This window comes from Muntiacus reevesi, chromosome 5, assembly GCF_963930625.1.
Source record: "Muntiacus reevesi chromosome 5, mMunRee1.1, whole genome shotgun sequence".
In the NCBI taxonomy this organism is placed as follows: Eukaryota; Metazoa; Chordata; class Mammalia; order Artiodactyla; family Cervidae; genus Muntiacus; species Muntiacus reevesi.
In genome coordinates this window covers 73,665,066-73,671,065 of record NC_089253.1, presented here as the reverse complement: position 1 = coordinate 73,671,065, position 6,000 = coordinate 73,665,066, and positions in this window count along the sequence as shown.

The window sequence follows — 6,000 nt, the reverse complement described above, 5'->3', positions numbered from 1 at the left end:
CCAAAAACACAGAACTTTCCCTCAAGGAGTGGAAGGATTGAGTCCCGTGTGAGACACCCTAACCTTTTGGTCCAGCACTAGAAAGATGAGCCCCCTAGTCAACGAGAATTAAGTCAAGGAGAACCACAGAACTATCTGTTCCCCCAGCAGAGAGCAGAGAACCTTCTCTTAAAGGGCTTACACGCAGATGTATTTGCACTGAGATCCAGGGCAAAAGCAGCAGGAAGGCCAACAATGGCAAAAATCACCTAGATCATGAGGGAGGGAGACTCACTGATTTTACAGTGGCTTCCAGAGAGATGAGAACCTGCTGGGACTTTGTCAGGTATGAGCCTGCTGGTGGGCACCATTTTTACAGTTTCATCATTTTCACTGGTGACAGAGCCACCAATTTTGGTGCTCCCCCTCTAGCCTGTTAGCACCAGAAGACATGCTCTATCTGCTCCACAAGGCCACCCAGCTGGGTGTGCCTTACCCACTCTGCATAGCAGCCGTGCTGCAACTGGGATAGACAGATGCACCGTGCCCTGCCCCCCCCGTGCAGTGGTCATGCTGCAACCAAGCAGGTGAGCACCCCAGGCCCCTGACTTTTCCACACAGCAGCTGAGATCCCGCCACCGCAGGTGGATGCACACAGCCTACACGATGGCCACCTCTTGAGCACCTGGCTCTGGTACTCAGGGAAGACTGTGCTTCTGGGCCCCCAGAATCATCTCCTACACAAGAACACTCCTTGAAAACTGGGAGAAGTAGGTGTCTTGCTTGACACCTATAGACAAACACAGATAGTCAGGCAAGATGAGGAGACAGAGGAATCTGCTCCAAACCAAAGAACAAGACAAATCCCCAGAAAAAGACATTAATGAAGATAAGTACCTTATCTGATAAATAATTCAAAGTAATGTTCATAAAAATGCTCACCAAACTTGGGAGAAGAATGGATGAACATAGCAGAGCTTCAACAAAGAGATAGAAAATATAAAAAAGCACCAAACAGAAGTTAAAACTGAACTGAAAGCTATATTCAAAGGGTTCAACAGCAGACCAGATGAAGTAGAAGAATGAATCAGTGAGTTGGAAGACCAAGCAATGAAAATTACCCAGACAGAGCAGCAAAATGAAAAAGAATTTTAGAAAGTGAAGATAACCTACGTAATCTCTGGGTCAACATCATGTAGGATAATATTTGCATTATAGTTACATTACAGAAAGAGAAGACAGAGAGAAAAGCCTGGAGAGATTATTGAAGAAATAATGGTTGAAAACTTCCTTAATCTGGGGAAAGAAATAGATATCCAGGTCCAGGAAACCTGGAGCGTTCCAAGTATGATAAGCCCAAAGAAAACCATACTGAGACACATTATAGTTAAAACTGTAAAAATTAAGGGTAAAGAGAGAATCTTAAAGGCAGCAAGAAAAAAAATGTTATTATGTAGAAGAGAAACCCCATAAAGCTATTAGTAGATTTTTCAACAGAAACTTTATGGACCCAAAGAGAGTGGCATGAAATATTCAAGGTACTGAAAGGAAAAAATTTCCAGCAATCATTCTCAACCTGACAAGATTATCATTCAGAATTGGAGGAAAGATTGAGTTTTCCAGATAAGCAAAAGCTAAAGGTGTTCATCATCACTAAACTGGCCCCACAAGAAACATTAAGGGGAATTCTGTAAGCTGTAAAACAAAGGCACTAACTAATAGTAAGAAAACAAACAAAAGTAAGGTAAATACACAGGAAAGGTAGCAGATCAACCACTCAAAAAGCAGGTATGAACGTTAAAAGACAAAAGTAGTAAAATTAACTAAAATTACAATAATCAGTTAAAGGAAGCCTAAAATAAAAAGATGTAAAAGATATGAAAACATGGTGGGGGTGTAAAAATGTAAAGCTCTGGAATGTGTTCAAAGTTAAGTTTCTATCAACTTAAAAGTGATTGCTATATACATAGGATGTTGTATGTGAACCTCACAGTAACCACAAGGAAAAACTTAAAGCAAATACACAAAAGAAATTCAGAAAGGAATCTTGAACAAGAAGGAATGCTTCTAAACTCACTTTACTGTATAAGGCTAGCACTACCTGATACCAAAACCAGCTAATGTCATCACAAAAAAAGAAAATTACAGGCCAGTATCCTTGATAAATCGGAGAAGGCAATGGCACCCCACTCCAGTATTCTTGCCTGGAAAATCCCATGGACGGAGGAGCCTGGTAGGCTGCAGTCCATGGGGTCGTGAAGAGTCGGGCACGACTGAGCAACTTCACTTTCACTTTTCACTTTTATGCGTTGGAGAAGGAAATGGCAACCCGCTCCAGTGTTCTTGCCTGGAGAATCCCAGGGATTCGGTCGCACAGAGTCGAACACGACTGAAGTGACAGCAGCAGCAGCAGCAGCATCCTTGATAAATACAGATGGAAAAATCCTCAACAAAATATTAAGAAACCAAGTTCAATACATTAAAAGGATCATACACCCCATGATCAAGTGGGATTTCTTCCAGAGATACAAGGATGATTCAATATCTGCAACTCAATCAGCATGATATACCACATTAACAAAATGAAAGATAAAAATCATATGATCATCTCAATAGATACAGAAAAAATATTTAATAAAATACAATATATATTTATGACAAAAAAACTCTTGATAAAATGGATATAGAGAGAATGTACCTTAATAAAGGACATATATGATAGACCTGGAGATAACATCATATTCAGTGATTAAAAGCTGAAAGCTATTCCTCTAAGATCAGGAACAAGACAAGGATGTCCACTCTACCAATTTTATTCAATACGGGAACTCCTAGCCATAGCAACTAGGCAAGACAAATAACTAAAAGGCATCCAAATCAGAAAGGAAGAAGTAAAACTGTCATTATTTGCAGATAATATAATGCTATATACAGAAAACACTAAAGACCCTACCAAAAAACCTATTAGAACTAATAAATGAATTCAACTAAGTTTCAAGATACAAAATCAATATACAGAAGTCTGTGGCATTTCTATCAGAAAGATAAATCAAGAAAAAAAATCCTGTTTACAATTGTATCAGTAAGGAAGAAATTTAACCAAGGAAGTAAAATACCTGTACACTGAAAATTATGAGACACTTATGAAAGAAATTTAAGTAGACACAAATAAATGGAAAGATACACTGTGTTCATGGACTGGAATAATTAATATTGTTAAAATGTCCATATTACTCAAAGCAATCTACAGGTTCAATGCAGTATCTATCAAAATTCCAATGGCATAATTCACAGAACTAGAACAAATAATTCTAAAATTTGGGCAGAGCCAGAACAGATCCTAAATAGCCAAAACAATCTTGATGAAGAATGAAGCTAGAGGTAACATGCTCCTTGATTTCAAACTATGCTACAAAGCTTGATAATCAAGACAGTAGGTACTGGCACAAAAACAGACATGCTGATGAATGGAACAGAAAAGACAGCCCAGAAATAAACCTACACATATAAGAACAATTGATTTATGACAAAGGTGCAAAGAACATGCCATGGAGAAGGGACAGTCTCTTTGGTAAATAGTGTTGAGAAAACTGGATGGCTACATGTTAAAAAATGAAGCCAGGCCACTATCTTACACCAAACACAAAAATCAACTCAATTTAAAGACTTGAATGTAAGGCCTGGAACAGGAAAATTCTTAGAAGAAAGAATAGGCAGTAATGTCACTGTCATCAGTCTTAGCAGTGTTTTGTGGACCTGACTCCAAAGGCAAGAAAAACAAAAGTAAAAGTAAGCAAACGGGATGACATCAAATTAAAAAGCTTCTTCACAGTGAAGGAAGCCATCATCAAAACAAAAACCAACTTATTGGATGGGAGAAAATATTTGCAAATCATGTATCTGATAAGGAGGTAATACACAAAATCTATAAAGAATTCATAAAATTTAATAATAACAAAACAACCCAGCTAAAAAATGGGAAGAGGAACTGAATAGCTGCATTTCTAAAGAAGACATACAGATGGCCAACAGGCATAAAAAAAGATGTTCAGCAGTACCAATTATTATGGAGGTGCAAATCAAAACCACAGTGAGATATCACCTCATACCTGTTAGAATGGTTAGTATCCAAAAGACAAGAAGTAACTGTTAGAGAGGATGTGTTGGTGGAAATGTAAATTGGTGCAGCCACTGTGGAAAACTTTATTGAGATTCTTCAAAAAATTAAGAAGAGAACTACTGTACAATCCAGCAATTCCACTTGAGTGTTTATTCAAAGAAAATGAAAACACTAATTCAAAAATGTATATGCACTTCTATGTTCATTGCAGAATTATTAAGATGTGAAAGCAACCTGAGTGTCCATCCATGGATGAATGGATAAAGAAGATGTGGTATGCATACCCAATGGACTATGACTCAGGCATGAAAAGGAATGAAATCTTGCCATTTGTGACAATATGGATGAACCATGAGAGTGTTATACTAAGTGAAATAAGTCAGAGGAAAAAGACAAATACCATATGATCCTGCATGCTAGGAAGTCGCATCAGTCATGTCCGACTCTTTGTGACCCTATGAGCTATTCATGGGATTAATAGTTCATGGGATTATTATTCATGGGATAATGAATAATATCCCATGGCTCCTCTATTCATGCGATGCCCCAGGCAAGAATCCTGGATTTCATTTCCTTCTCCAGCCATATGATTTTACTCATATGTATTAGTAGAACCTAAAACAAAACCAAATGAAATAAATGAACAAATTCATAGATACAGAGAGAACAGATCAGTGGTTACCAGAGGGGAAGGAGGTTGGCATACAGGTGAAGGGGTGAAGGGGGTCAATTTTATGGTGTCAAGGGTAGTGTTTGCAGAGGTTGAACTATGATGTTGTACAATTGACACTAGATAATAAAAAAAAATATTGCCTAGAAATCACCATTTCTAAGAAGATAATATTTTGGGTCAAAAGTTTTTTTCTCAATGGCTGGATGATAGGGTAAATTATTACATTTCAGAATATATCTTTGCGGTACAATTTCACAGGAATTCAGCTCTTTCACACCCCACCCCCACTTTTTCCTTACTACACAGGATGCCCCAAAGCAACAGTATCTGAGAACACAGAATAGGCCATACTCTACATGTGCCTATGAGATATGGATTCATTAAAAATACCAGACCTCAAAATAGTGAAAAAAATTTTACATGAACACCCAGGGCAGTGAATGAAAAACTTACATTAATGCAGTTCTAAGAATGAAAATTGTAGCTTATAAACTTCCTTTTAAAAAACAAAGGGAGAAAATGGAACTATGAAAGTTAAGTTCCCATGGAAACAATCATTTACCCACAATGCAAATATTCCATGTGTATGAGAATAGATATGTGTAGAAACTAGGTCTGACCCATATTAAGTTGGAGCCTTGGAGTGTTGTTCTAAGTGCTTTATGTGTAAACTCTGCCACAAAAATGTGAAGTTTGAGGAGGCTGAGGGTGCCTTCCCTGCTGATAACATCAGCAAAGAAGTGAATGCATAAATATTACAATACATGCAGAGTCAACACTCACAGCAACCATCCATTCACCAGACTTGTACTGTAGACCTATCTCCCCTCACTTAGACTTTTCAGAAAAACAAATTTCCTTTGTTTTCCTTTGAGTCAAAAATGCCAGGCTCAATTTTAGTAAAACAGAGAAAGATAAAACAGAACTTACAAAAAAACCACACATTTTTTAAAGTTTCAACAAAGCACACTTTAAAATATTTTTAATTAAAAATATTTTAATATGTCGAGGATGAGGAAGAAACTCCAAATTGGGTAAGTTACTAAAGCACAACTATTTTTTCCAAATTTCCACTAGAAAGCCTTTTCCTATGTTTAACTTTATAATTTGTGATAAAATTTCAAAGATACATACATTATGGTGTGGTTGTGTGTTCCTGTGTCACTGATGAGTGATAAGTAACTGCATCCCGTTATCACACTGAAAGTGAATTCCCTTTCAGTTGAGT